This window comes from Marmota monax, unplaced genomic scaffold, assembly GCF_021218885.2.
Source record: "Marmota monax isolate L192 unplaced genomic scaffold, Marmota_monax_Labrador192_F-V1.1 WCK01_AAM20220418_F8-fsc00082, whole genome shotgun sequence".
Lineage (NCBI taxonomy): Eukaryota > Metazoa > Chordata > Mammalia > Rodentia > Sciuridae > Marmota > Marmota monax.
In genome coordinates, this window is record NW_026695207.1 from 2,677,729 (window position 1) to 2,702,599 (window position 24,871).

General features: G+C 42.6%; 1 protein-coding gene across 1 annotated transcript in view; it reads right to left on the bottom strand.

Moving 5' to 3' along the window:
* Adcy2 (adenylate cyclase 2) overlaps positions 1-24,871 on the bottom strand; it is a 377,019-nt gene that overhangs the window by 251,504 nt on the left and 100,644 nt on the right. The gene's annotated exons all lie outside the window — the stretch shown is intronic.

Genomic DNA, 24,871 nt, shown 5'->3' on the forward strand with positions numbered 1-24,871 from the left:
ATGACCAATTTGGTTTTATACCACATTTGCAAGGATGATTTAATATATGTAATTAACCATATAAATTGAATAAAGTACAGAAACCACATCTCAATGAATGCAGAGAAAGCCTTCAACAAAATTCAGCATCCATTCACGAAAAAAACACTGAAAAAACCAGGGCAAGAAGGAAACTTGCTCAACCACATAAAGACTATATATGACAGACGCAAACTAGCATCCTACTGAATGGGGAAAACTGAAAGCATTTCTTTAAAAACCCAGAAAAAAAGCAAGGATGTCCACTCTCACCACTCCTGTTCAATTTAGTTCTTAAAATGCTATCCAGAGCAACCAGGAAAGAAAGAGAAATTAAAAGAAAGAGAAATAGTAAAAGTAAGATGAACTCTCCTTAGAATATGATCCTATACCTAGAAGATCCTCCCCCCCAAAATCCACCAAACAACTTTTAGAGCTGATAAACCAATTGAGAGGTCATAAAATCAATAGCTTTCCTATGCATCAACAATGAAGCTGCTGAGAAAGGAATCAAGAAAATATTTCTATTAAGGATAAAATATGTAGAAATAAATTTGACCAAGGAGGTAGAAGACTTCCACAATGAAACTTATAGGTCACTGAAGAAAGAAATTGAAGAGCACATAAGAAGATAACAATGCCACCCATGTTCATGGGTGGGCAGAATTAATAAGCAGTATACAGATTCAATGCAATCAATGAAATGCAAATAACATCAATGGCATTCTTTGTAGGACTAGGAAAAAAGCATTAAAAAAGCCAGGGCATTTTTAAGTCAAAAGACCAGAAGAGCCAAAGCATTTCTAAGTCAAAAAATAATGCTGGAGGCATAACAGTACCTGAATTCAAATTATATTACAGAGCTATATTAACAAAAACTGCATGGTACTGCCATTAAAAATAGACACATAAACCGATGAATGGTATACAGAATAGAAGACACAGAGTCAAACCCTCACAGACACAGTCATCTGATCCTTGACAAGGGTTCCCCAAACATACATTGGAGTAAAGTTAACTTTTATACAAATGGTGCTGGGAAACTGGTTATCCATAGGTAGAAGAATGAGACTAGATCCTTATTTCCCACACTTCACAGAAAATCAACTCAAAATGAGTCCAAGATTTAGGAATTAGACCAGAAACTATTCAACTCCTTGAAGACAACCTAGGGTTAAAACTCTAACATATAGTCACAGGCAAAGACTTTCTCAGTAGACCCCTAAAGCTCAGGAAACAATGCTGAGAATTAATTAATGGGATGTATCAAATTAAAAAGCTTTTGCACGGCAAAAGAAACAAAAATGTGAAGAGAGAAAAATCTTTGCTAGTTGCTCTTCTGACAGAGGATTAATAATCCAGAATTTATAATAACTTCAGAAATATTAACTTCACAAAAACAAATAACCCAATTAATAAATGGATGAATGAACAAAACTAACACTTCTCAAAAGAGCAAATACAAATGGCCAACAAATTAAAAAAAGTGTTCAACATCTTCAGCAGTTAGGGAAATGCAAACCAAACTACACTGAGATTCCATCTCACTCTAGTTAGAATGGCAGCCATCAAGAATACAAATAATAATTTCATTTTGCTACACATGAATTTCCAATTTTTCTATTTCTCACCCTGCACAAAAATGAACTCAAAGTATATCAAAGTTTTAGGCACTAGAAGAGAGACCCTGTGCTTAATAGAAGAAAAAGTAGGCCTGAATCTTATCCATGTCAGCCTAGAATCTGATTTCCTTAATAAGACTCCTAAAGCTCAAGGAGTAAAATGAAGGATCAATAAATGGGATGGCTTCAAATTAAAAACCTTCTTCTAAGCAAAGGCAACAATTAATAATGTGAGGAGAGAGCTTACAGATGGGAGAAAATCTTTACCACATGCACCTCTGATAAAGCATTAATTTTAAGGACAAATACAAAGAACTCAAAACACTTAACACCAAAAAAGCAAATTACCCAATCAATACATGGGCTTAGGAACTGAACAGACACTTCACAGAAGAAACACAATTGATCAATAAATATTTGAAAAAGTGTTCCACATCTTTGGAAATTAGAGAAATGCAAATCAAAACTACACTAAGATTTCATCTCACTCCAGTCAGAATGGCAATCATGAAGAATAAGGCAACAATCAATGTTGGCAAGGATGTGGGGGAAAAGGTACACTCATACATTGCTGGTGGGACTGCAAATTGGTATAACCACTATGGAAAGCTGTATGGAGAGTCCTCCGAAAACTTGGAATGGAACCACTATTTGACCCAGCTATCCCACTCCTCAGTTTATATGCAAAAGACTTAAAATCAGCATACTACAGTAATGCAAACCATGACAAAGTTTATAGCAGCTCAATTCACAATAGCTAAACTATGGCACCAACCTAGGTGTCCTTCAATAGATGGATGAATGGATAAAGAAAATGTGGTATATATATATATATTTGATGGAATATTATTCAGCTTTGAGGAAGAATGAAATTATGGCATTTGCCAGTATATGGATGGAGTTGGAGAAGATCATGCTAAAAGAAATAAGCCAATTCCCAAAAACTAAAGGCCGAATGTTTTCTCTAATATCAAACACTAATTCACAATAAGGGATGGGGCACTAGACAAGAATAGCATTACCTTAGATTAGGTAGAGGGAAGTGAAGAGAGGAAAGGGGAGGGGATGTGGGGATAGGAAGAATAGTAGGATGAAACAGACATTTTTACTGTATGTATATATGTGACTGCATGACCAATGTGATTCTGCAACATGTACACTCAGAAAAATGAGAAATTATATCCCATCGATATATCATATATCAAAGTGCATAAATGCATTCTACTGTCATGTATGACTAATTAAAACAAGTTTTAAAAATTTTAATAATGAATACAAATAATAATAAATGCTGGAGATGATATGGAGAAAAAGAACCATTTTACACTGTTGGTGGGACTCTAAATTCATACAATCATTAATGGAAATCAGTATGAAGATTCCTCAAAACTCAAGAAAAGGAATAACCATATTACCCAGCTATACCACTTCTCATTACTTATTCTAAAGAATTAAAGTCATCGTAATATAATGATACATACATGCCCATGTTAATAGCAGCACAATTCACTATTGTCAAACTGTGAAACCAGCCTATGTGTTTGTCAATTGCAAAACAGATAAAGAAAATATGGCATACACATACACAATGGGGTTTTATTCAGTCATAAAGAAGAATGCAGTTATGTCATTTGTAGGAAAATGGATGGAACTTGTGGACATTACAGTGGGTGAAATAAGCCAAATTCAAAGTCAAGGGTCTTATATTTTCTCTCATTGTGGAATCTAGATTAAAGAAGGAAGAAAGGAAGGAAGGAAGGAAGGAAGGAAGGAGGGAGGGAGGGAGGGAGGGAGGGAGAGAGGAAGAATATCATCTGTGTTGGGGGTGGGTCTCGTGAATATCTAAGGGAGTCAATAGAGTAGAGGAAGGTACCAGAGGACAGAAGGAGGGATGGGATAGGAGAAATACTGGGAAATGCTATTGTCCAAATTGTATTGTTCTATTGTGTGCATCTACAAATATGTAACAATGTATCCCACCATTATGTACAAGTATAATGCACCAATAAAAATATGGGAGGATATAAAATAAAGAGAGAAGATTAAATGGAATAAAGACATTGCTTTGAAATCATTGATTGAATAATTTACTTACTTTCTGCTTCCTATTCGATGTAGTACACCATTTCCAAGTGCATATTAGTTAAAAAGAGTTTCAGTACAAATGTGCAATTACTTCAAAAACTACAAATACACATAATACAAATGCATAATTTGAGACTCATTTTAAGTGACTTGATACCAGATATTATTAAATTAACAGAACCCATGGGGATCTCACTGCATTTCAGTACAAAAATATTTTTAGATTTTACATTCTTGCCATCTTACATTTTCTTGAACAACATAAAAATTTATGTTGTGAAAATAGCATTAAATTATTTTGAAAATCACCTTTGATAATGAATATGGGCCTCATAAAATCAGTCAAAGTTCTTAAGAGAGACACTAAAGTTTCCTCAAGAGAGAAGAAATTCTGACTTATGGCTGTAGTACTAGCTCTTGCCCCAAAGTTTCCAGCCTGCCAGTTTGTTCTACAGATTTCAGATTTGCTGTCAGCCCCCACAATCATGTAAGCCAATTTCTTGAAATAAATCTCTTAATGTGGGTGTGGGTGTGGGTGTGGAGAGTGTTTATCTGGTTGTTTTTCTGGAGAACTCTGATAAACCTGTTAATGCTAGTCAAAAAAGGTTAGCATAGCTATATTAATTTCAGAAAAAAAGGAGATTTCAGAATAAGAAGGATTATCAAAATTAAACAGTAGGATTACATTATCATAAAGGGACAATGTTCCAAGAATACATAGTAATCCTAAATATCTATGCCTCCAACAATAGCCAAAACTGAGGCAAAAATATGGAACAGAAAAAAATACATAAAGTCATAATTGTAATTAAGCACCTTAATGCTTCACTGATAGATCAAGCAAACAGAAAATCAGTAGATGATAGATTTAAATATTATTAATCAATTAATTTGATGTTGATGGACTGTACAGAACTCTCCATCTCACAACAAAAAAACTAAATCTTCTCAAAACCCAAGGAACAGACCATGCTCTGGGCCATAAAACAATCCATAATAAATATAAAAGAATAAAATTCACACAAAATATATTTTCAGAACAAATGTTATGTCCTCATAACAGAATTCAACTAGAAGTCTAAAGTAGGAAAGCAGAATTGATTTTTTTTTTCCAAGAATAAGATTTTAATTTTCTTGTATCAGAAAGGCCCACAAATATTTGGAAATTAAACAACATCTTTTGAAATAATCCAGCACTTGAATAAGTTCCAAGGAAAATTTAAAATAATATTTTGAGCAAAATAAAAATTCTGCTTATTAAAATTTGTGGGATGCGGTTAAAGCAGTGCTTATGGGGAAATTCATAGTATTAAAATTACATATAAGAAAATAAGAAGAATCTGAAATGTATAATATAAATGTCTATCTTAGGAAACCAGAGAAACAGGAGCAAATCAAAACTAAAGAAATCAGAAGAAATACACTAAAAAATTAGGGCAGAAATTAATATAACCAAAATCAGGAAAATGATACAAGAAAATTAAAATCTTATTCTTGGGAAAAAAAAATCAATAAAATTGATAAATTATTATCCACTCTAAACAAAAATTTGGAATAACTAAAGGGACACACTAAAGGGACACATCTGGTATAGCACTTTGGCATTTAAATGAATTCTGCTCTTTGTGCCTCTTGATTTGGTTACTGAGTCAGTTTGGGTCTCAGGCAGCCTAATGATAGCAGCTGTCAGATGCCACACGGTCACAAAGCCTACTGCTTGGGCAAGTGTCAGTGGATGGGAAGTCCAAGTGCAGTTTCATGGGTGGGTCAGGCGGTGGACCCTGAGATCAGGAACCTGTGAGGCAGCGGCTGGGTTTTGCTCATCTGTTAAACAGTCTGTCTTGCTACTCGCTGCTTCATGTAAGCGTTCTCTGGTCTTCAGAGGGTCCTCAACATAAACAGAGTGGTTCTTGGGTTTCTTGTTTTTTTTTTTTTTTTTTGCTTCTGACAGGAAGTCAGAAGAAAGAAAGGCCGAGAGATTTTGGCCAGAGCCTGGGGGAAGCACTTGCCCTGTTCTGTTTCCTGTTGGGGTCACTTCATCAATTGTTCTGATTGAATTTTTTTAGTATGATGATGGCCAGAGCTCCTCCACCCACAACCTCACCACTTACAGAACCTTCTCTGGCTTCTTGGTGGCCACCATCTTTTCCCACTCCCTCTCTCCTGCAGCTCAGCTTTGTTTAACCTAATTGTGAAAGGGCAGAGAGCAGGAGTCCACTGCAAGGTCATTGTCTCCAATCTCCTCCTTTGACACATCGGGGCCTGGGCACAGGGCTCACATTTCAGAACTGAACAGGGAGACTGAACATGGCTCAGTCGCAGGCTGGGAAATTCCCTTTCCTTCTCTAACACTTTAACTGCCTTTCCTGTGAATCCTAACCGGCCATATCTAATTATGGACCCTGCATCCCTCTAAGATCATGCTTTCCTTGTGCGAGTTTTGAGAAAACGGGCTCATAGTAAACTTTTTAACGTGAACAAGGAGGGCCCCAGTGTGTTCCCACTGTATTGAGGTGTGGGCTCTCCAATCAGACTGCTTGGGTCAAGTCCTTTATCTTTCACTCACACTCTGGGTCACTCTGAGCCACCTTTGGCTAGGCTTCACTCTGAAACAGGGACAGTGACGTGCCCTTTGTATAGGTGGTGGGATGATTACTTGAGTTGGGATGTACAAAGTGCTTGGGACAATGCAAATGCTAGTGATCTACCTACTAAATGCTGAATCATTAGTATCAACCCATATCCTGAAAATAGTTGATTTTCATGCTCAGGACCTCAAGATAAGGAATTTGAATTTATATCATTTCCTTTTGTTTTGTTTTGTTTTGTTTTATGTGGACAAACATCACGAGGTCCCACTTGAGATAACAGATCCTTTTGTTCGGGTCTGATTGCAGCCCCCAAAACTCTTAGAATCCTTTTTCCTAAAATCTGAAAAGTCATGATTCTCCCGATTTGTGCTTAGGCAGTTGACCTCTGACTTCATCCATTTGAAACAAATCTAACCTTACACAATCTGTCACACGGTCCAACTGGACCGAATTCCTCTGGGGTCTGAATTCTGTTTCCATCAGGATTGGTGTCTATGCCAGACTCACATCATCACAGGTCACCACAAGCCACCACCTGCTGTCTCAGCCTCGCCTGTCACCACACAAGCCTTCAGTTGACAATGTGAGACAAGCAGAGCTGGGGCACCCTCTGCAAGGTTCAGCTGAGGATTTTCATGCAGGTGAACTGGGTCTCTGGCCACTTTGGAACCACGGTGGAGGGTCCTCCAGGTCCCCCAGGTCTTCCAGGGTCACTGCCTTCCAGCCACGTGTCTCTGCCCTGTCCCTGAGGAACTCAGGTGGGAGCTCATCACACACCTTGCTGAAGTGCAGAGCTGTCTGTCTCCAACAACCCCCTTCTGAACAGCGCCTGAGTCTACCAGGAGCGTGTGTTCCCAGCAGACCTTTAATAAATGGGAAGGGATGTGTATTTTCGTGAATATATTTTCATATTAACAAGTCTTCCATTTCACACCATCTGCTGATCTGGGCACTTCTCATGCTGCCAGTCAGCTTACATTTTATTTTTAGATGCCAGCTTTGGGCAGAGCATGAAAACCCTGCAGGCTACACTTTCAGACATTTGAAACAGCATTTCTCAAGAGTCTTTGAAGACCTAATGAGAGTGGATCATGTCAGAAGCCAAAATCACTCAGAATCACTTGGTTATTTCATGAAAGGACAAATGGATGCAGATGCAAATGGCACAGCCTCTGAAGACAGATGCTCCTGTGAATGAACGGTGCACAGTGGGCAAGAGGGAGGACCAGGCTAGGCTCTGCGAGGGGAGCGCAGTACCAGGAGAACACTTGGGGCCCAGAAGAGGAGGAAAGCCGACAGCTGTGCAGGAAGACAGCCCCGATGACCACGGAGCCCTGGACAAGCACCTGGACAGCCCCTTCTCTGCTCTTTCCCTAGTGCCTCTCTGGATTTGGACTAAATAAAAAGAAAGGACGAGAGGTAGGAATGCAGGAGGAGCGCTAGGGGTCAGTCCTTGAGCAGAGGGACGTGCAGTCTCATTTCACCCCCTGCAGTCTATCTATAGAGCAGAGACCCTAGCCAGGTCAGGAGTTGTGAGAAATGCTGACCAGCGTGTCCCGGAATATTTCGGTCTGCTTTTTGGAGCTGCTTGGGGAAATTCATGGCTTGTGTGCCTGAATTTCCCAATAACACTTCCACAGTGTCGAAAAATGTAAATGTGTTACATGAAATCCGAAGCATCTGCTTGAAATCCAGCAGAGGATGTTCGAACACATTTGGGGCATTGCTGAAATCAGCGATGGGAAAAGGATAGAAATCCTGTGTCTTGTTGCCAGAGTAGAGGTGTTGAGACCAACTAAGTGAAAACCAACCTCACGTTCACTGGGGACTGCACACAACTGCACTCGTTCTGAGGCTCCAGGGGAAAAGAGACGGGAGTACATTTCCAAGGGAAATGTTGTTTTGGAAATTGACTCTTACATGAATTTCTAAATAAATAATTAACTCTATTTAGCAAGAGAATGTTAATAGCAGACACATAAAAATTCTGTGGGGGTGATGCATCAGTATAACTGGCATGTAAATAAGATCGCTGGTTATTATTCTGGAACAGGCCCACGGGCCACACCTGGCCACTACCTGTTTCTGTAGATCGAGTTCTGTGGTGGATCACGGCCACAGTCCTTGGCTGGCAAGCTGCTCATGACCTGAAGGAGGGCTGAGAAGTATCGCCACAACCAGATGGCCCTCAATCTGAAAATATTTGCTCTCCAGCCCTTCCCAGAAATAGACCATGAATCCCTCTGCTAGAGCATACACAAGTCCTTCTTTGTGGCTCAAGATCTTCCTCGTGAGCCCTACTGACATCCTCAGGGTCAAGTGACTGGCGAGACCAGCGTGGCTGGAAAGCCCTGTCTAGTTCTGTGCACAGATGGAGTGTGGATGTCTGGACCATTGTGAGGTATTTGGTGGCAAAGTTAATCATAAATAAAATTTCCCTCTGTAAATTGGTATGAACCATATTCCTGGGTATCAGTGTTACTTGCAGCTCTCCTAAATGCTAATATACTTGAGGGTTTTCTATTTGTCTTTTTTTTTCAAAATTGTATTTGTTGGGGTAGAAAGGGGCTACAATGTAGCAGTTGCTTAAAATATGTCCCCTGGATAGATTGCAATTGACATCAATTGAAAGAGTTGTCCAAATTTATAAGACACAGATCTATCAAAATTGTTACCTGATTTGTAGAAAGAATCCAACTTATTTCAAGTATTTATTCAAGAAAATCTTTTTAAAAGATAAACTACTTCTTGTGCTCACTTTTTCGTAGCATGCAATGCTTTTCTACAGTTGTGGACATTCAGTGGTTGCTCTAATTGGTAGGGTTACGCTCCCTCTCATTAAGGATTACATGATTCATCCATTAACTGTTCTAAAAATCGCCACAGGACATCTTGTTTGATGCAAATATTTTCTCTCTGAATATCTCAAGCAGAAGTTCTCTACTAACCTTAAAAGCAGATTGTGTGCATGTTAATAAGAAATAACAAAAAAAAATAGTGGGGCGGGGTGGGGGAGAAGGAAAGGGAAGGGATAGGGAGAGGAAAGAAATCTAAAAACCAGAAAGTCAACCTAATAAATGCTGCCATGTGCTGGGCACTCAGCTGGGAATCAGCTATGCTCAGTCCTTAATCCTCCGTCGAATCCTGTGATTGGTCCTTTTTTACAGATAAGTAAACAGATGGTTAGGGATGCTAAATCACTTGCTTAAACTCACACAACCAATTCATGCAGAGCCGTGATTTGAGCTTAGATCTCTTAGACTCCAAAGTTCAGATTCTTTCCATTATGTATTATGCTATTTTTGTAAAGGGTTAATATATCTTTTGGGTCTGGGAAATTTAGTAAAAGATATTTCACAAAAGGGTTTAATTTATATTTTTGCTTGGAGAGGATTCAAGTATTCAAGTAAGCTTTCTGAGTTCCATAGCTTGGGGCTCAGAGTGTTAGAAAGAAGCATTCTGTAAGTCCAGCAAGCAATGCCTGCTGTGGGTCAGAAGCCAACGACTAAGTGCCTTCTCTCAAGGAGCTCGGTGGAAGAGCCCAGTGGCATCAGAAGAGAGGACGCTTGGGCAGCCCCAAGGGCTCCTGCTCAGCCCCTGGGTCAGTGAGGACTTTCTGTGAGTGACATACAGGCTTTTTCTCATGCACTGGCTCGGTGACAACACTGGGGTGCTCCAGAGAGAGGACAGAACAAATAACAGCACCAAGTGAGGGACAGAAAAGCACAACTGGGGACCTGCAGGTAGCTGGGCGTTAATCAGCGAGCTCAGAGTCCATGCCAGGGAAGGAAGAGGGTAAGTTGTAGGAGCAGCGAGGCTGCATCCCTCAGGGCTTCACATGCCATCCCAAGAGAGCTGGGCTGCTCCGTTCTGCAGATAACAAGAAGCTACTTAGGATCACAGAGGCAGACCGGCTGTGGGAGGCCATCTGGGCAACGCTAGAGGCTCCTGCCACAACCCAGGCAATAAGTGATGAGGTGAGACCCAGGAAGATGAGTAGGAGGAAAGTGACCTGGGAGAGAGTAGAGAGCAATCAAGGGACAGACCCTGGGACCAAGAGTTTGGGGCATGAGTGAGATGAAGAAGGGGACAAGGTGGAGCCAAGCCAAGACTGCCAAGTCCAGGGAAGGGTGCCGTCCACAGAGATAAGGAGCACATGAGTTGGAGAACGAGCAGTCAAGACTGGGGAGCCCTGTTGAAGTGCCTGTGGGGAGCTGCAGTGGACACAGTGAGCTGACTCATTCTGAGGACAAACACACACTGAGACCTGTGCCAGAAGCCACCAAAATGAATTCAAAATTATATGCAAGTCAAAAGGCCAGCAATAGAATGGAAATACTTCTACTTTGTGGATGTTATAAATATTAGTTTTGAAAACACCTTAAATAAAAAATGAGAATCTTAAACTGGTTCAAAAATAGCGTCAAGAGGGTTTGTAAGGTTTCCTGTAAGAATCTACTCTTAACGCCAAGATAAAATGTCTGCGCTCCTACCCAGCTGTTTATCCAAAACCCACAAAATTCTTTAAATTCCATATGGGACACAGTTAGCGGAGGGAAAGGAAATAACTGGGCAGTCTATATGTCTAGTTTAATGTTTGTTTGCTTCAGAAATGACTCTTTCTGCTCTAAAAACTTAGTAATGTGAAATCTTATTTATGAGAAGGAAAAAAAAAATGCCTGACTGAATCTCCACAGAAAAATCCAAGCAGCCGTTGATGAGGAAGCAATGCAAATGCCGGGTGGGAGAACTTTCCAGAATGATTTTAATGTACGGCAGAGTACGAAACGAAAAGAACCAGAGATGCTGGGAAACTGGTTTGCAGTGAGATTCAAGGCATTAGAGGGGAAGAGCATCGTTCCCAGATACCTGAGGAGGTTTCCTAGGGGCAATGAAAACGGTTATCTACTGAACCACGTGTTTCAGAACCAGCTTCCCAGGACTTGCCAGGGTGTGGCAGGGACAGGTGTGCATCTCACCTGCACCTGTGAGGGTTTTCAGGTCACCTCGTAATCTCTACTGGGATCTATCCTCTCTCTCAGCATCCATCATCTTCATTTCAATGGCCAAATCTGCTCCTCAGTGATGGCTTGAGGGTGGAAACATGTCCTCTGGGGTGCCACTAAGGTCATCCATGCCCCAAATGTCTGGGTCCTTCAGGCAGCAAAAAGCAGGAGGGCCTCTCAAATGGAGGCCCAGAGAATCTCCTTCATACCAAATTAAGAAACACAGTCTTCCACCTGCTAATACGCCTGAAGTCAGAGTCCAAGACCCACAGCCTGAATCATTAGGGGCTTCACCTGGAAAACTTCCTGAGTGGTGGATAAGGCAGTTGATGCCAAGTTAGTGCCCTGGGTTTCTCCTACAGTATTTTTGAAAAATTCTACTCTGCACTGCATAGGAAATTGAATCAGTGACCTTCTCTGCCTAGTTAAGTAGCTAAAACACATCAGTCTCTCTTGGTCCTCAGGAAGACTTCACCGGGGCCGTGTGGAATCCAGCCTCTCACTATCCAGCCTGTGGATGATGTTTGTATAACTGGAAGCAGTTTGGTTTTAGCTCATTTTTTCTGCCAATGACAAGCAACCCCAGATTCTTAAACTTTTCTTTGCGTACCCTCTTTCCTATTTCTACAGTCAACTTTGTGTCTGTCTTCTGATTCCTCCATAAGGCTATAAATTGGAACAGCTCAGAAAGGCATTTAAAATTCACATAAAGATTTGGCTTCTTTTGAGGAAGCCAGGATGATAACATAAGGTTTGAGGACGTTGGATGGCTGTCACTCTGAAAGGACACCAATACCTCACCCACCTCACACGTGGCTGCGAGGCTCAGAGATGGCAGACACAGCACAAAGAAGTGCACGTTGCTCCCTTGGACAGCAAATCTGAGACACCTGGATGCCGGCGTCTATCTCTGTCACACTTCTGTGTGCCCAGTCACTCTTCAATTCAGTCACACGCACAACCATTCAATACCTTGAACACTTGATGTCAGACACGCGACAATATTAAAAAGCTCTGATTCCTGCCGCAGATCTCAGCTCATCTCAAGACGATTCTGCATGAACTGTAACAATAACAAAGAACTGGGTGCTGTGGGAACACGGCACCTTCCTTCCCACTGTGACCTTCCTCTCTGGGTCAGTGACTGGACAATGGTTACTCACCTGTGTACTGACAGCTGCCACCCAACAGGGAAGAGAAGCAGGAATCCTCAAGGGTTAGGGCAGAGTCCTTTGTCATGTCAAAGGTTTACCTGACACAGGGACTCAGACCTGCCCAACTGCACCAACCCAGAAAGCTGTCCCAGCTGGGCACCTTGGAGTGCTCCACTGGTGACCCTGCTCTGTTCACTCTCTGTATCTTCCTCCTTCCCCTGCCTCTCCCCATCACAGGTTAATGTGCTGGTCAGATGTGGCTACCAGGTGGACATTTAAGAAGCCAAAGAGAAGGTTAAGGATGATTTCACTCCAGTTTGACACATGAGGTCAAAATTTCCTCTTCTTTACTTGGAAATTATCCAGAACACAAAAGAGAATGGGAAACACATGTGTGATCTGTGTTTTTAATAAAATTGGGTAACGGGCAGGAACTCCAGCCCCCAGCGTGGGAGGGCCAGCTGCTGCCAGCTGTGACCAGGCTGGAGGCGGAGAAGAGGTGGAACCAGGGCACTGACACAAGTGGCGGAGGTCAGGAGGGAAGTGGGGCTGTGCCACCAAGGGCCACCGAGCTGCTGACGCCAAGCCAACAGTTCACGACTATAGGAGTGTTGGCCACAGCCCCTGGCTTGGAACATTCCAGGAGCTGAACTGGACAGGAGGACACCAGGAGGGCACACTGGCCACAAGCATGCTGACTCCGGGGGGCCCAGCATCTCCATGGGCTATGGGAGGCAACAGGACTGAAGGAGCCTCACTAAGGACATGAATCCCCCGGGCAGATGCTCAGCAAGATCTGATGAGGAGGATCACAGTAGAAGGGCCACTGCAGTAAGCAGCTCTTACTAAGAGCACAAAAGAAATTGGAAAGAGTACAGATGAACTGTAGGGTTTTTGTGTTTTTTTTTTTTTTTTGAGGGTGGGGTGGTCCTAGGGACTGACCACAGGGTCACTTTATCACTGAGCTACCTTCCAGCTTTTTTTTTTTTTAATCTTGAATTTTGAAATAGAGTCTTGATAAATTGTTGAGGTTGACCTGGAACTTGTGATCCTCCAGCCTCAGCCTCCTGAGTCAGTGGAATAATAGACAGGCACCACTGTGCCAGGTGACCATCTCTAATGTCAATGCAGTAAAACTAAAATAAATAACAAAGAAAGAAAAGGAAAACCTCTCGAAGCCTGAAAATAAAACAACAGTAAATTTTTTTGTGTTAAGAAAGACATGCAAGCACAATTAAAAACTATAGAGAAATAAAGAAAGTGAGCACATGGGATGTGCAGAATCAAAGCTGTTTTTGAAGGGAAATGTATAGTCTTTGATACTTATGTAAATGAATGAGAAGTATCTAACACAGAGGTTGGGAATAAAAAGCAAAACAATATGGAGGAAAAAACAATCTAAGAAATAAACATGTTTGCAAAAGACTGAGAGAAAAATCCAAATCCAGAACATCAATAAAAATAATAAATATATAATGAACTTGCTCTTTGGAGAAATAAAGTAAAATAAATATAATGGTAGCTCGATGGGCCAGTTAGATAGATGAAGAAAACAGAAACTCCGAAAATAAGAATCTAGCCAGGGAAAAGTAAACTCAAATACGAAGAAATTGAAACCATGGAGAGATCACTCTTCTGTGAAATGCAGTTGAAACTCTGAATGAAAGAGATTGCATTTATGATTTAAATACTGTGAATGTATTTTTGGCCAAAACAAACTCCACAGAGAAAGTAAGTCTAAACAGAATATTTTCACAGAAAAAACAGAGAGTGTTGTGCTCTCCAATCTAGAGGAGTAGCTGAGATGGAAGAAGTTCAGGAGTAGTAGAGCTTGCAGATCCGTCCACTGCTGAGAAGCAGCAGAGCTGCCTAAGCCACGATTCTGGTTACTGTCAAGAAAGATGAAAAATCCCTAGTAAGTTGTTGGTTGAACCAACCAGCAAACCAGAGGGAAACACAACATAACCCACTGAGGGGAATTCTGGAAATTTAAAAGTTGTTCCATATCATATTAACAAAGAAACCATCCAATTTTGTCCGTGGGTGATTAAATAAAAAAAAAAGATTCTTTTGATAACCATCCAATATCCACTCTTTAAGGAAAAACAGAGAGAGAGAGAGAGAGAGAGAGAGAGAGAGAGAGAGAGATAGAGAGAGAGGAAAAACAGGGAGAGAGAGAGAGAGAGAGAGAGAGAGAGGAGGACATTTCTCTAAATAAAAATCAATGGTTACTTCCTTCAAATTATAAAATTTCTTAGCTTAACTCAAAAACCAATGTATGACCTAAAGGGAAAATACTAGTCCTACTAAATAAAAAAATAAAATAGACTAAGTATGTACTATCACAGACTTGACGTTATTTTCCCCCTGAATTTATCCAGTAAAGCATCTGGAAATAAAAGGAGGTTTTAAAATTCGAAAGGTAAAATCCACTTGAAAATAATGTGCTTATAGGCCTGAACAGCTAAGAGGGTCAAATGGATAACAGCTACAAAGGGAGCATCCACGAGTGGTTCTAAGAAGCGTAGTCACTGACAACCCCCTTCCCAGCCCTCGTCTCTCTCCCTCCTCTCCTCTCCTCTCTCCATATCTCCTCTCTTCTCTGTGGCTATTTTTAAAATGGGCAAAGCACCGTGGACAGATGTTCTGTTGTCCTACCTATCTGTAGTCATCTGGCAAGAATTATTTTTGCTTTCCCTGTGGATGCTAGTTTTGTTTAAACAAGGGTGAAATTCCCATATGCTTCTTCACTGAATTCTTCTAGGTTTGCTTTATTTTTCTACATTACTATAAATATCCCCCAAGAAGGTATCTTCGTGTATCATGTACCACACTGCTTAACAAAACCTGAACAGACAGGAGAAAGGCACTGAGCAGATTCTGCAGCCTTAAAGAGTGGTCCCAAACTAAGGGAAGGTGTCTGCCACAACCCACCAGGGACAGAAGGAGACCCAAAGCCCCACTGTGCATGCTGAAATTCTGTGCAATGGGAGGCTCAATATATGATCTTTTAGAACAAGGGTCTTTGAAGATGTAATTAAGTTAAGATGTTGCAATGAGATCATCCTGCATTTAGGCTGTGTCCCTGTAAGACACAAAGGAGAAGAGATGCAGAGATAAAGGAAGAAGGCATAGCCTGAAGAGAAGACTGTAAAGAAAGAGGTGCAGATTTTTTGGAGCGCCGAGCTAAGGAATGCCAAGGTTTCCTGGCAACACCAAAGGCAGAAGAGAAGCATACCTAAGTTTTCCCTCCAAACTACAGGAGCAACCAGCCCTGCCAACACCACCGCTTCCATTTCTGCAAGAGAATAAATGTCTGATTTTTACATTTCTCTTGTTTTAAGCCCTGAAAGTTGTTGTAATTTGTTCCAGCAGTTCTGGGAGACCAACACAGTATCTCCACTGGGGTGGTAGGAGAGAGTCAGATTGATGAAGCTCTTTAGGTTCCTGTTTTCAAGATCACCAACTGATTGACAGGATGGTCATTTCCATCTTATCCAGGTACAATGAGGCTGGTAAAGTTTGCAGAGAAGAACCACCTCGAGGTTGCTTGGACACTGAAGGGTGCTTTTCCAAGGAACAGACTGTCCAGAGGAGGAGTGGCGTGGCCATCCGAGTTATGCCACTGGCCAGTGACCCTGGATATGCATCCTCTTGTATTCCTTCCTCTTCTTCCTGCCAGGGAGTGGGTTTGGGGAGCTGTGACTTAAGGGCTTTCAAAACCAGGTATTCTATGAACCTAGAGCACCTCAAAACCCCAGATGCCCTTCTCCTCCAGTCAGTGCACTCTGAGCTGCTAGTGTCTCAGCAGGGTGCAGCTGTCTTGGTCGGGGTTCAGGAGGCCACAAGATGGTCAGTGGGTCAACTGAGCTATGAGGGTCTCACACATGCACCATCCAATTCTTGCCTTACCAGCTCAGATGATTATTTGAATTTTGGTTACAACGATATTCCTCAAAGTATTTATGTTCCATCTCTCTTAGCTTCTAAAAGTCAGCCAAAGATATTACTGCTGCTACTGCTGTGTACCACTCTTTGGGGACCTGGCACCAGCCTAGATCCACAACAGGTTCTCCATACCTGACCAGCCTGATCAGCACCAAGGCCAGCAATCACACATGACAGGTGTCTGATGCTGGTGCCATTTTACAGGTGAGAACACTGAGTAGGCTGAAGAATAAGGCCAAGCTCACGCAGTGTTGCAATCGGGTTCTCCAGAAAGCACATCCGAAATGGAGTTTAGAGTTGATTAGGGAGTTCTCTCAGCTTCGATACCCAAGGGGAGGAAAAGAAACACCAGTGGACAGAGAGAAGTTGTGCTGTAGCACAGTCCATCTTCAGGCAAACTCAGGGATGCTCTGGAGCAAAACTTGTTCTCAGAATTGTCCTTCATTGGGCCAAAATGGAAGGCATTTGTGTTCAACTCCATCAGTCATGGACATGGGTTAACTTGAAAAGCCTTGGGTGGGTGGGTCTCTTCCAGCAGTCCCCAAAGGGTCTGACAGTTGAAAGACAGTTGTTGACAACAGACTTCAGGCAGCCAATATTTCCTGGAGGGGATCTGGGTGGTCCCCTTGCTTGTTCACCATACACAGCTATAAAGCAGAAGTGGGATCCAAACCCAGATTCTACCTGAAGCCCCAAAGCCTGCTCTGCCTACTACCCCATGCTCCCTGCCATGTCTGAATACCCATGAGCTGCCAAAAAGGACATGAGAAATCATACACCAGAGCCTGGCCAACAGGGTCTCACATCTCCAGGCGAGGTGAAATTGATACCCATTGTTCTCAGGTGTGATTGCTGCTGAAAATCCAGGAAGGACATCTCCACAGCCCCCACCGGCTCAGTCTGCTGCACTCTGCGGATGCAGTGAGAATGTGTGAGTTGACCACAGGCAGCTGTCATTCTTAACTCCCGATGCTTCTGAGCACTTTGTGCCTGGTCCAGTTGAGTCCTTTTTGTTAACCACCTCATGTCACTATCGATCTTGCCCTAGGAAGAGGCCCTCATTGTTATTCCCATTCTGCAGATAATTAGGTCAAGCCCCAGCTTCACCTCTCTGTGGAATGTCTCCCCATGAGGACACATATACCTCCTTCCCTGCAGCTTACTGGGATTCCTTTTTTAAAGAGCAGCCCTTACAACCAGAAGGATGTTTTCGCTGAAGCCAAGCTGCACTATGCCACTGCCTTGGGTTCACCCAGCAGCAGACATTTCCTTCAAGTGCACAGCAGGTCCTACCTGACCCCTCTTGGGAGGCTGACCTTCTCATCATCTTCTAGGGGTTTCAAAGAGCAATCACTGGAGGTTTCCAAAAGGCTCAGGGTCATAGCTTTCACAACCCACCCCTCCCTTCACCAATGACATTTGGAATGGCAGAGCCTCAAAGATTTGTAATCAATGGGCAAAGATACACAATTTGTTGAAAGCAGGAGGAGATGTGAGGTGAGTCAACCAAAAGGTGCCATGGCCACAGGGAGTAGGTCCATGATAAAGTATCACATTTGACATGAGTCTTGCTCCAAATGAGCAGGGGTCCATGAGTCAGATGGTGAATAAGAAGAGGATAGAGCCAGTCTCTGGATGACTGCCACGTTTCATTTTCTAACTGTCCTTCCCTCCTGTGTTCCCCTGATCAAGTCTCTTAGAACAAGCTCATGTCCTGATAGGGCTTCCCTGCTCCTCTCCTCTTCACAGCCCCACGAAGGCTGGAGGCCACACGCAGACCTCATTCTACCACTTCTGTCCAACAGAAAGTCTGCCTCTTGCTTTCTTGCATGTTCATTCTGAAATTGCCAGAACCTTGACTGGGAGTCGATTTCCTGCATTCACATTAATGTTGCCATGCACTTGAGCTACCAAAATTCTCCCAGGCAGAACACCAGTGCCGAGTTCCTGCCACTGAGAGAAGGATGGGTGGGTGTGGGTGTGTGTGTGTGTGTGTGTGTGTGTGTGGAGCTGCAGGGTGGTGAGGGGAGGGAGGAAGAGCAGGAATGCCAAAGGCATGTGGACTTCTCCAGGATTCAGCCACATTCATCAACTCACTATTTTACCTCTCCTCCAGCCTCACCCCAATTCCCTCCAATCACAGTGTCTTGAGAACAGGTGCACAATGACTTCCTAGAGGAGGGTATAGGCCACACATGAGGTGTAGCTTCATGCTCTACAAACGGGCAGTAGCACAGTCTCTCCAGCTCTATCTTTTGTGGAAAAAATAATACTTTGTACTTCTCTGAAGACAAAACAGTAAGAACAGAGATCCACATTCCTACCAATTAGTCTCCTCCACAACCAGAAACCAGGCAGCTGGTAACCTGCTGTTTTTTCCTCTGAGCTTCTCAGATTAGATCCTAAATGCAATTTAATTCCAGACTCCAATATACACTTCCTGAATTATACTTAAAAAGAATCAGTTATGTAACAAATCTGCATTACTATTGATTACACACTTGCCACAGATGATTGGCTATATTAAGTACGATAACATTTTTTCCCACTGTATCACAACTTAAATGTATTAAAGCATTCTCAGTGTAAAATAATCCTATAAAATTTCCAAACACTTAAGTAATCCTGTTAGAAAACCAAAAAGCACTCCTTAGCTTATCTTCTCTAATAAATACAGATTCTCATATAATCGGCTTGCTTAAGTAAATCTAGACTCAAAACTCTCCCCCCCCCTTTCTCATGGGGAAGTAAAAGATAAATGAAAATTTGGAATGTGGTTTGAATACCAAAGCCCTAAAAATGTAAGAAGATTAAATAAATTTCAAATGCAAAATGCAATCATGATACAAAATAGGAATAGGTGACAATTCCTCGAGGCTGGCTCTGCCTTGGGCTGACAGTGGCGCTCAGCTGCACTAGCAGGACAGAGGACAGGGCAGGCAAGATGCACAATCCAGACGGCCTAAGTGCCACGGAGCACCGTCTCCAGGCAGCCGATGACCAAAGGTCCCACACCGCCATCAGGAGGCAGGACTCCAGCCTCCCAACCTCCTCCGAGTCCCCTACCTCCCCAGGGTCCAGGCAGAAGGCAACCGCCACAGTGTAAGACTCTTTGTGGCTCTCATGAAACTTTTGGTCAAATGTATATTGTCCCACTGATGCAAGTAAAATTCTTATTTTCTAGTTAATCCTGAATTGCTGGGAGCTTTTAATGCTTTGACTAAATTTATGACCTGGAAATAATATATTCTTCTTACATGGGCAACATGGAACTGCTCTTCTGTACATTTCCTGATTACATGTTTTCTTACCTTTATTAGGAAGGGATTGTGGAATTCCTTCAAAATCTCAGATGGTTTTCTTTGAAAACCAATAGAGGGACAAAGGGGAAAAATTATGAGAAAACTTGCAGAGACCAGCACAGAGTGCAACAGAGATAACTGACAAGTATCTCTTCCTGTCCCACAAATAAGTGAGGTGTTCAAACGTGTCCGCTCTCCTTCCCTTCCTGGCCCTCCTCTCCCCCTTCCTTCCTGTCCCTTTTCCTTCCTTGCTGAGTAGGTCAGTCCTCAGGCCATCAGAAGAGGCCAACACGGCAGCTTCCACACCATCAGAACACCGGGAGCAGGAAGCTGTCCAGGGGTGACAGAACAGGGAGTGGGAAAAGCCTACCACAGGGGACAGAGCTTGAACAGGAGAAAGGGACGCACACACCAGGGCAGCGCCATGTGGACTGAGTGTCAGAGTCTGAGCTGGCCGGGCGGAGAGTGGTGGGGAGAGGGGAAGCTGGGCGTGGCACTCAGACAGGGGGCCCAGAGAGAGGCTTTGGGGTGGGCGGGTGGGCTGAGCGACAGAAGACAGATTAGGACCCGCGACTGGTCAAATAATTAAATACTTCAAGAAACATGGAAGCTCTTTTTTTTTTTTCACTGTTGGTAAAGGAAAATGTTCATGTGAAGTCATAGTGGTTAAGATCTAAGTGCATGTGACAATAAACATAGCAGAAATAGGTGTGGGCTTTGCCTTGGGTGTAAGGACACCCCCCAGGTAGCAGGAGCCCCTCACACCCAGACCTTGCTGCTGAGGGCTTTCCCCACTAACAAGACCCTCTGGAAAGACAGCTGGTTTTAGAGGTGAGGGGAGAACAAGATGAACCTGAAACATCTCGTTGTGACAGAAAGCAAGGGGGTACCCAGAAGATGACAGGGACATGTCAGAAAGACAGAAGCCAGGCTCAAGGTGCCCCTGGACAAAACTGAGACAAGGTGGTTATGTAAATGAACAGCAGGGGTTTATAAACTATCCAACAGTAAAATCAGGCAAGCACAAGGCCGTACAGACATAAACAAACAAATTGAAAGTTTGATGAAAAACAGGGAATATTCATAGTTTTCAAGCAATTCCCCCTAATATAAGTACTAATAAGAAAGGGGAAAGAGCAGCTTTGAGTGGAAAAGCCTGGTGGGCAGTGACAACACACACAGGCACACCAGAGTCCCAGTGTGATTAAGGCGGGACAGTCACGGCCCCGATGCAGCTCTACAGGGACACGCTCCCCATGACCAATTCCTGCCAACCGTGCAGAACCCGAACCTACACAGGAGGACATCAGACAAACCCAAGCTGAGAGGCCTTCCACAGAGGCAGCAATCCCCAAGGTGTTAAGATCATGGCCACAGAAAGACGAACAGACCGTTCCAGACTGAAGCCCAGAGGGACTTGAATAGAGCCTGACAGTCCGATGGCAATCACATGGCAGTGTGGATTCCCCGACTTTGACAGTCCTGTTATGACTACGTAGGAGAACAGCACTGTAGACGATACTAAAGCACTGGGGCATGTGGTCTCCAATTGGCAACTTGCTTTTACTTATTTTTTAAATAGGTTTTTGGGCTGACATGTGTTTTCTTTCTTTTCCCTTATTTTATTTTTTGTCTACGTTTTTTAAAAAATATTTTTTAGTTGTCAATGGACCTTTATTTTATTTATTTACATGTGGTGCTGAGAATTAAACCCAGTGCCTCACACGTGCTAGGCAAATACTCTACTACAGAGCCACAACCCCAGACCTTTTCTACATTTTTCTACTGGTGCACTATAGTTGTACATACTGATGGGACTTTTTGTTACATATTTGTACATGCACACGATATAATTTTCTGTACTGTATTATTGACTTATTGGTAAGTCTATGATTGTTCCAAAATAAAAGTTATAAAATGTATTAGGGATTGTACTTTAAAATGTGGTGGGGAATACCATCCATACTCTCCAGTTTTTAGCTACAGTTCCTCCATAGGGTGACGAGTCATAGCCTGAGAATGCAGTGCACTTCAAAAAAAAAAAGGTTGGCAAAATGAATTTCCTGAAGACAGTGAGCTCTGTTATGGTGGGGAAAAAGCACTAGATTTTCTCCTAAGTCAACATTTTGATTAATAGATATACACTGCACATGCTAAATGGCTTTCTAATGTTCAAATACATAAATGAAACGCAATTCTTCCTATGGATCCATGATAAGCAAAAAGTTCTCTTCCCTTGAAGGTCAGAGGGCAGGTTGGTGCGTACTGACCCCCAGTGATACACAGCCTCTTTCTTCAGCCCAGTGCAGCATGTCCACATAGTGCTGTTTGAACAAAGGACACCACAGCCACACAACCTCCCTCACACCATTCTAATTTACATGCACTGTGCATTAAAAGGATCCAGTAAAGTGTTCTTCTTCCACCTCAAGCCAGTGGTAGTTTAGTTCTATTTCCAGCAGTGGCCAAAAGCAGTGCAACTCTTTTCTTCGTACCTTGATGTTTACCCATGAACTTTCCATTTACAGATATTGCCATATTTCACTTTTCCCAGCTCTTGGAGTCGCTGTGAAATAGTTTCTGAGGGGTGCAGGCGACGGACTGCATGTTCTTCTTTGCCTCTCCATATTATTCTTAATGAAAAACTATGGAATGAAGCATTTTTATTCCTTTTGCATTTTCTACTAATTATCCTATCTCTGGCTGTCTGCCGATATGAAGGATTTTTCTTTGTTGTTTTTTGAAAATAGTAAATAAAAATTTAAGGTTAATGTTCTTTCCCAATTTCCTTTTACTAATACAAGCAAATAAAAATGCTTTCAAAACCAACTCAATACAGTATGCATTAACCTAGAACACAACAGTTCTTTGTAAAACACTTTTTCCTCTATTTTTTTTAACTGTACTTAATCCTTTCGGGCAGGTATTAAAATTATTTTCCAATATTTTTTTCCTGTTAAATCCACACCAGCAGACACTTCATCTATTCATGAAGGAGATGAAGAGACAGGTACAAAGTGTTCAAGGATGTGTTCCAGGGGAGCCCTGTCCCTGAAGGTGCTGTGAGCCGTGAAGTGTTTGAGGTGTCTACTGCCAGTCAAAGGAGGACTTTCCCACAGTTATTTCCAGAATGTAAAATGGCGGAGCAGATCAGGTACTTGTTGCCACTGCAAAAACATAGCCACCACCACCCTGACCTGGATGTGCCCACCTGAGGTTGAGGTTAATGACCCAAGTAGGGAAAGGGTGGAGTGTATGGGAGAAAGGACAAAGACTTCATTCATACCCACAGGGTAGACTGAGAGGCAGAGGGGGTGAAGCAAGGCTGAGCTCCCGTACAAAGCAGCACTTCTCCATCGTCTTTCCAGGGACAGCTGGGTTGATCTTTTTTTTAACAGAAAAGTAGCAGCCCGAGGTTAGAGGTGGGGAAAATGATAAGTAGCTGCTCAAAGGGTAGAAACTGTCAGAGATAAGATAAGCAAGTTCTGGGATCTATTTATCACACAGGTGGTGAGGGAAGGATCTAATTTGATCATGATAATCACAATGTATAAGGATGTCAAATCATCATGCTGTATGCCTTGAAAGTAGGCAATGTTTGCCAATCAAATATTTTACAATACAAATAATGCATTGCCTCTTCAATCTTCCCCTTGATGAGGTGCCAGCAGCCTCCATCTGTGCCTTAGGAAGTGCGGGTCATTGGGATAGGTCAGGTGTAATGCACAGAGGAACTGTTATGGTTTGGATGCGAGGTATCCCCCAAAGCTCATGGGTGAGAAAATCAACAAGTTTTAGAGGTGAAGTGATTGAGTCACAGAGTCTTAATACAATCAGTGAACTAATCCCCTGATGGTATTACTGGCTGGTAGCAGAAGGTGGGTAGGGTGTGGCTGGAGGACGTGGGTCATGGTGGGCATGCCTCTGGGGATGCAATACGTAGAGCACAACAGGTTATTGCATCTCTGCCTTCTGACCTGAGCTGCTTCTGTCTGCCACACTCTTCCACCATGAGGTTCAGCCTCACCTCAAGCCCCAAGGAATGGAACTTGCTATCTAGGGATTGAGGCCTCCGAAACCATGAGCCCCTAAACAAACTTCCTCTCCAATTGTTCTGGTCAGGTCTTGTAGTCACAGCAGCAAAAAAGCTAACTGGAAGAGAGACAATCTCTCCTCTGTCCCGTGCTTCCCGGGGTGGGAGCTCCCCAGTAACACCAGAACCAGCCAATGCAAAACCTGCTGCACTGTGTCAAGTCAGAGGCGCAGCCTGCGCAGCCTTCGCACCCTGCGGAGAGACACGTGATGTGCAAAGGCTTCAGCTGCTCTTAGTGAACATGATCTTATGATGAGAACTAGGAAGTGAATATTGAGAAAGGCGATCTCTAGAAAGCTTTCAAATCAAGGGAGAGACGACAGGCTCAAGGGTAAGTCTCCACCTCCATCTCAAGTTTTCAAATTAAACATCTCATCAAGTCCATCAAAAACTGGTTTCTGGTCCCTGCAGGGCTGAGGGGAGCCATGTCTAAAAGCCTCATTCCTGGCCCAAGATGCAGATGAGTGACAGAGCTCTTACCTAGCAAGCAGAAGGCCCTGGATTCCATCCCAGCACCATAAGAAGATAAAAGTAAAATCTCCTTCCCAATGGCGCAGTGCTATTCCTAACTGGAACTCTGCCTTGCTGCATTTTATATCACCGACACATGTGTTGCAACTGACCCCCGTAGACCAAAATAAAACAGACCTTTTACAGGTAAAAAAAGTGAGTGTTAGGAATAACTCCAAACCAATGACCCTCCTGTTTACGGATGTACATAACAGGAAATTGGTAGCTTTTAAAATGCTTTTAACTAATTAAATAGAATGGCTTCTTTGAAATTCCAAAATTTGCTATTATAGCATTTTTTAAAACTACATTTTTTTAAATGCCCACAGACCTAGCAGAAGATTGAGAAATGGAGAATATTTTTGTCCTATGTAAAGAGAGAGGTGGGAGAGAATTATGAATTTAATTGTACAAGTTATTTCAATCTAAAAATAAGGGTGCTAAATTGCAATATATAGTAAGAATGCCTTTTTACCATCAAAAATCACATCACCATTCAGCAGTCACCAAACTGAAGTTGCCAACCCTATGTTCCTGCTAAC